The sequence below is a fragment of the Sceloporus occidentalis genome, unplaced genomic scaffold (assembly GCF_023333645.1).
Source record: "Sceloporus occidentalis isolate IW3139 unplaced genomic scaffold, rSceOcc1.0.p SCAF_24, whole genome shotgun sequence".
Classification (NCBI taxonomy): domain Eukaryota; kingdom Metazoa; phylum Chordata; class Lepidosauria; order Squamata; family Phrynosomatidae; genus Sceloporus; species Sceloporus occidentalis.
The window spans coordinates 12,192,038-12,199,796 of NW_028317004.1; positions in this window are offsets into that span (position 1 = coordinate 12,192,038).

Consider the following 7,759-nt stretch of genomic DNA (forward strand, 5'->3'; position numbering starts at 1 on the left):
ATTGGATCATTTTTATTTTTTTTTGCACAGTGCTCTCAACTTGTATTTCCACCCCGGGACAGTCAACATGTCAATTAAACTATAATATAAAAAAATTAATAAATATGCAAATAAAGGTAAACATTTTATAATATAATAAACTTCATTAGCATAAGCTGGCAACAAAGGCAACCCATTGCACTTAAACAATAACACCAATATAAAATAATCAATTTAACTGTAACACCACCAGCGACTGGCATAGGTGTACAAATTATATAGCTAGCGTGACTACCAGCGTGCCACGCACGGCAACCTCTGTCCAACATCTGGAATCATAAAGGCACCAGCCCGAGGCTTGTGTACCACGAGTCAAACCACCTCTATCGGTGGTAAACCATTGTGCCATTCCAGCATAACCAACAACCAAACATACAAACATAATCTAAAGGGGAAGGGAGGGTGGGACTTTGTCAGATGCAGCAAACAACACTCTGGGGCAGTTTCCTGGGATTGCTCCTGATATACCTTTGTCATAACTGTGGGGTACATCACAAGGGGTCCCACACAACCACAATTGGCCCCTTTGGTGCCCCCATCAGCATAATCTCCAGAGACAGAAAGGGCTACCTGGCCTCACCTCAGTCGTGTTGCACTGCGTCCAATGGTTTACCCGTGGGGCTGTTCAACAAACATCTTGTTGGGTGAAAACATACAGGGAGCGTTGGAAAAGGGTAATGTGTAATTTACATAGATTTCCTTTTTCTTCCTGACGTTGTGAGTAACTGCTGGTGTGTGGAATTCATGCATCATGTCTACATGTATTAAGCACAGGGTCAGGTCTTTTATTGGTAACAAAATCTAATTCACAAGTACAGTAATTCATGAACTACAATACACGTTTATTAAACAACCAACTGGAACCTAATTATATGGGCTACATCGATTTAAATAGAAATCCTTCAGCGGTTGCATGGTGTCAAATATTTTAACATAAATTAGAACTTTTGTATTGATAATCTGACAAAATAAAGGTGAACAATTATATATTGCCACGAGAAAACAATATATAATATTTAGTTACTGGATATTTAATGAGGAAAATTGCTAAGTAAATTACATGTGGTTGTAAAAAGTTATGATAAAGTATAAAGTCCTGGCCTAAAATATATCAACATACCACTGTGACATACATGAACCTTGCTGGTGAGAATATTGAACAGGAAGGCATAACATAACATTAACCATCTGCATGAGGACCACCATCATGGAACAGGTTATATCAACAGTGACCTTCTCCCATGTAACATCAGATTACTGCATGTCTTTTTCCATTTCTCCTGTGCATTAAGAACTTTCTCCAGCCTACTGACAATATGAAATTTAGTTATTCCTGCTTTATCGTGATCATCTATTAGATTACTAGTTGTTCTTGCACCTTCCAATAGGTTCCTTTGGCTCTGTGGGGGTTTATTCACTAAACCTAGAGTTACTCCTTTTGAAAATGGGTTTCTTGAGTATTCACATAAAAAAATTCAGAACCACTCCTGGGTTGTGGGCGCTTTTGGCAGTGGACAGAGGTCAGCATGGGCAACCTGACTGGTCTGCGGCTACACAGCCCCATACACAACAAACTGCGAAGCAGTGTGTGTTCTGAACCAGCATTAACTTTTTCAGTAATGTAAGCTACAATAGCTCGTCTATTGGAATTGAACAGCCACCCCACCCCTGTGCATCAATGAGGTACTGACCACTGCAGACTGAGAACACCCCACAAGAGTTGCAGTTTCAGAGATGCTCTGGCTCAGTTGTCTAGCCATCACAATTATGACTTGGTCAAACTCGCTCAGATCCTTACACTTGCCCATATTTCCGGTTTCTAACACATCAACTTTGAGGACGAAATGTTCACATGCTGCCATATATATCCCACCTACTGACAGGTGCCATGATAATAAGATTATGAGTGTTATTCGCTTCACCTGTCAGTGGTCATAGTGTTATTGCTGATCTGTGTATATCTAAACTAGTAGATGACAGGTGCGTCACATATAACAATCCCTGTTATCTCCTTCTAGCTCCTTTTGCCTGTTTGCAATCCCCCGATTCTTGTGACGAATCTTGACACTGCCACATTGTTTTCTCCTGAAGTGCTGTAGCGCCTTCCTCCTTGCTGGCCTAGACACCACCTCCGACCACACCAAAACCACCTCCTTAAAGACTACACAGGACTTAGCCAAATCTGACTTAATAGAATTAACTTAATTAATTGTCCATACTTTCCAAGGTTGTTCCTCCCTACATGGATTACTAGAATAATAGATAAAAGCATAAACCTGGACAATGAAAATTCAGGGTACACCTGTTCCCATCACATACCCTGCCAACAGATCCGCACTCTCTGAGCACACCACTGTCCTTTGAAATAAGCTCATGGCCCATGGCCCCGGACGCAACAACTCTAAATCCTGGGACACACATTTTGCCAACAAGTCAGCCCTTTCTACAGCTCCAAAAGATTCCATCACACCTTCAGATTAAGTGTTGCGTGTAATTTGAATGTAGCACCTTCTAATGGGCAACCTTACCCCGAACATTGCCAGCAACAGGCGCCTGCAAACGGCTCTATCCATAGGCATGACCCTGCAAGCAAATGTCACATGCAGGAAGATGGGAAAATCGCCCTCTGCGTAGAAATCTCAACCAAGAAATATATGACAGCCCCCTCGGTTTTGTCTTCTGCTAACGGAATCCCAAACTCATTGGCTATTGCCTTAAAAATAGCCAACAGCCAACAGGTTCTGACAATTGAAGTGGAAGAAGGTAATACGGTGCTATATATTTTTTTTTTAATACAATAGAAGTGAGTGAAAGAAGTTGATCAGGTGCTATATTTAGATAAAAAGCAATAAAGGTGAGTGAAAGAGGGTGATCAGGAGCTATACATATACGGTCCACTTGAGGAAGCCCTAGGTGAAGAAACATGTTTGATACACCCCACGCAGCATCTTTTCGTTCTTGTGGTACAGTGTGTGTAAGGGCTCCTGCTTCTAAGGACTACTGCCGGCATTTGCTACAGAACCTGGCATCCACAACAAAAAGGAAGCTATACATGGTGCGCCTGTGGTGTGAATTGTGTCGCTACACTCACAATCTCTGGAAGTGAGCCTCAGTTTTAATAATGAAATCCCTTACATTTTACTGTACACACAATGGTTTGCTTTCTTGTGCTTTCTTTTTAATGGCTACATTGCTCAGCTCACCACTTAACGTGATTGAAGATTGAGTTACATTGTTTCTCCTGAGATTTGTAAACTACCACAAGACCCTCATTCACAGAGCTATCAAAACATCAGAACAGTGTATTGCTCTTAAAACTGTGACTGATAACCTTTATTGTGAATGATTTCTGCTGTTCCAAATAAAGAGCACTATATTTTGTTGTTGTTTATTCTTTTTTTTTTCTTTCAACTATACAACACACAAGAACTTTAAGCAACTATAGCATACATGAGATATGATTTCATAAGTATTTATGCTCTGTTGGCTAAAATTTTTGCCGTTGTTTTATGATCAACATCCAGCAGGGGGATAGGGCTCCAGTCATCTGATTCTAAAACATTATTTATGGGAATGCTTGTAATGGAGGTCTGCCATTCTATTTCTAAAAATTAGGTCTTTCTTTTGACATATATGCTTAAAAAAGAAAGGAATGCATTTCTCCCCTTCCTCCAAGTGCATTAAAATAATTTGTTTACTTGTAAATTCTAAGATTTTTTAAATCTCCTTTAAATTAACAATTAGTTTGTCAGTATTGCTTACACCAGCCTCTTTCAACCTAAAAAGTCTTTGCAAACGCACATTAATATCTGTAAAAACGTGTTTGCTCACTTTTAGCTTTCTCCTGACAGGGACAACAAAATTCTTAATCTTGGATCTTATGGTTTCCCACTGAAAAAGTTCACATGAGCCATTAAAATTATTTCTGATTTGTTTGTCCTCTAACAACAATAAATTAGGTTTCCACAGACCGTTGGATTCATTGGGAATTAAAAAGGCAGTTATCTGAGAATACATTTTCTTTTAAAAACACATCCTGAATATTAAAAACAGTAAGGGATAACATAAAATCAACGCAGAAGCTGGCCTGGCCATTAGACCAAGAATATCCAGGATCAGAAGGTTTTAGGTTTTAGCTGCATCTTTCAGTTTAAAATCAATAATACAATTTTTAAGCTGGTGGGGGGGGGGGTCTCTCTGCCTTCAGCTTCTCATCACCTCCACTTCTATTTTTGGCCGGTAACACACAATTAAAATCAACTTCTACTATTAAAGGAGAAGAACCTGTGGCAAAGAAGGGGATATGATCTAAAATTTCCATACTTTCCTGGTGAAGCATATACATTCAGGAGATGAACATTAAAAATAACACCTCACCTCCGGTGAGCTATTTCAATAATAGAATTTAAAAACACATTGTTGTTCTTGAAAAGGATTCCAACACCAGCAGATTTATTCTCATTTGACCCAGAGGTCCAGTTCTTCTTTAAGTATCCACATTTAAAGTCAGTCAGTATGCAAACAAAGCAACCCTTCAGACATCCTCAGACTCTTCAAATTGAGTGACGCTAGATCCTGGACCAGCTAGACACTCAGCTTCCATCAGAGCAACCAATAGCACATGGTCAATGGAGACTAAGGGATGGCCAATCTCCTCTACAGCAGCAGCAAACACTTGTTTTGGTCTTGGTGCTGAAAACTCACCATTGGACTCTGAACGTTTGTTATTCGGACTGCTGCCAAGCCCTTCTTCAAGAATGTGACCCACAGCTATGGAGGAATCCATTGGACATAAAACAGCATGTTCCTTCTTTCTATTGCGTTGCATTGGTGATCCTACTGCTATCAGCACAGCAGGATCATCCAGCATCACCACTTAAGGCTCCTTCGGGTTAGCTGTAGAGGCGTTTACTTGGTCTTGGATATAACCTCCCAGGCCATTCAGCTGGGGGACTTCTTATAAACATGACCCGACTTGCCAGATCTGTTGCACAGCTTGGACGTCCCACAGCAGCGAGGTTGCCCCTTTCTCCACAATTCCAGGGAGAAACTCTGAGGAGGATGCACTATTCCACCAGCCCCTTCCTTGTGCTCTTACCTAAACAAGGAGCCTCTTCATACCATTCAAAATCCCCTTCTCTTTGTGCACCTTCTGTGAGTTATTTACTTTGTTACAATAGCAATGTAACCAGACAATGATGTCTTCATCATACCCATCCAGGCCAAGTGAAACATATTTCACTCCTTTTTTCTCCTCTCTTTCGGGACCTTCAATCTTTATCGAATTACTCAGTCTCCTGTCCTTAATAGGTGCAAACCTGCTGTTGAAGGTATTTCTCCTCTATACAGAGCAAATAACTTACTCAGGCTAAAGGAAGGCAGCCTGCAGCAGTAATTGTTTTACCACTACTGAACCAAACAATCAGGGGGGCAGAAAGTAAAATGCTCCAGCAAGGTAGCCTTGGAGTACCTATGGTTATAAAGGCCCTTAATTGCGTGACAGAACTCAGGTGTGTCAGGAACTAGTGTCCTGGACAGGGACATAGGGGAGAAGGAATCCCAGTGACCACAGACCTTTTTCGCGGTGACACCTGTAAGTGAACAGTTAACCATGCCAGTTGGCTCAGACACTTCTGATTTTGGTCTTGAAACAACATAAAATGTCTATCTAGACTTGACTCACCTGTCGCAGAGACTGTTAAAACCAATGCCTTCTTAATTAATAAATGGGTTCAACCACAATTTGTATTTTAAACATTTGCTGGATTACTGTTCCATTACTGCATGAATTAAGACAGCATGACAAGCCCTTCATACAGTTCTTAGTTTGGCACTGCAAAAGCAAGACAGGTTGATACAACTATTCTGCGGGATAACAGGGCACTACAGCCTATGTTATAATATAATATAATGGTAAGGGAAAGCATTGGTGTTGTCAACACTGTGTGTGAAGGGTAGGGGCTTTTTTGCTCTCCTTCATAATGTAAGATGGGGTTGTCGGGCACTGGATTTATGGCATGAGAAGGGTATTTTGGCATTAATATCATATGCCATGTGAAAGTCGTTGTCTGGCATTTGTACTGTATAAAACAGGCAACCTTGTACTTCTGCTGTCCACTATTCACTGTGAAGGTGGCCATTGCTATTTCAATATAAAGTAATTGGCTATGATTCTGTTTAACCTTATTTTTCTTTTTTTGGCTGTCCTTGAGGCCTTTTTCACATTCCCCAGCAGTTAAATGATAGTGACTCAAAAAGCCGCAGGAACCGCTTGATTTATGGATATTCTCTTTTCTGGTGCTTTTTGCATTTCTTTTATCGGTTTTCTGTCTAAAACTCTTCCACCCAATGACATTCTTGTTTAGATTCAAGTTTTAAGCGTTTGTTAACAAGGCTGGTATCGATGGAGATATTATAAAAATTCTTTAAAAAATGTCTGCTCAAAATGTCTTAGCAAATCTGGAAGAATTTCCCCGTACCCAGCTCTTTACCCATCCTACAATGCCTATTATAACAACTAAAAAAATTAAGCTGTGAGGGGACTCCTCTTCAGCGGGGCTATGGAATTATTTTTTTCTCTCATTGAGTCAAATCTTAACACACCTTAACCAGAAAAAATGCATTTGCTTAGATTAATACATATGAAGGGGCATGAAAATCAGTCACGGGAGAGAAAGATCTACATTACATCATCTCTGAAAGAGTTAATCTGCCAAGGAAAGTAAACAAGGGTTAAAAGCAGTCTTGTTTGGGTTAAAAACAAACAATCTTGTTTTTTATGAAACATGTTGTCCTGAATAATAGTTTAAAACTGGTAATCTCTAAATAAATCACCAATGCCCCAATCCTTAACTTGGAATAAGGCAAGCTCTTGAATAGTAGCGAAAATAAGCCGTTTTAACCTCCTAAACTGCTATGAGGTTAGGGACCCAGACATCAGAGCAGCAGTATCTGGATTCATGCTCATTCAGCTGCTGCATCTAATTTGATTTTGAATTAGAAAGCAGCTAACAACAGAGCGGCAACCTGTGTAAAATACCAGTGACCTCCAAACAGCTAATTGATCTACAAAAATACGGTCTACCAAAATATGCTAATGAAACATGTAGTGAAGAAAAAAAAAAGTTACTGTCATAATTACTTAGATGCTTTTCTATTTTTATGTTTTTAATAGAAAATATAATAAGAAAGTAAATATATTATTGCTGTGTCCAGAGAATGCATGATTATATTCCATATGTATATGAGGATATCTCAGAATTGTAATAGGTAAATGCAGAAGGTTTAGGGAGCGACACAGAATCCTTATAAATGACAATTACAACTTGCATATATCACATAATGGTGTAAATAATACAAATGCAGTCAATTTTGAAATAAATAATTCAGGTCAGCACTTATCTGTTTTCCCTTTGGACAAGGAAAACATTCATAACTCATGTGGGATCGAAAACCCAAACATCTTAATCTTAATTAGGTCCACTCACTTGCATAACTTCAATTGGATATCTTCTAGATATTAATTTATTTGAACCCCAGAGAATGTGAAAATTAACACATTTGACATTGTAGAGCCAGTGGGTAGCTTACCCACTGAACTCTTCCTGAACCACAACTCCCATGAAATTAATCTAGGAACTGTCTGTGCTAAGGCGGGCTCTTACTCATGGTATATATAGCTCAGCAAAAGTTGGAGAGCTACTTGTTGGCTATCCCTGTA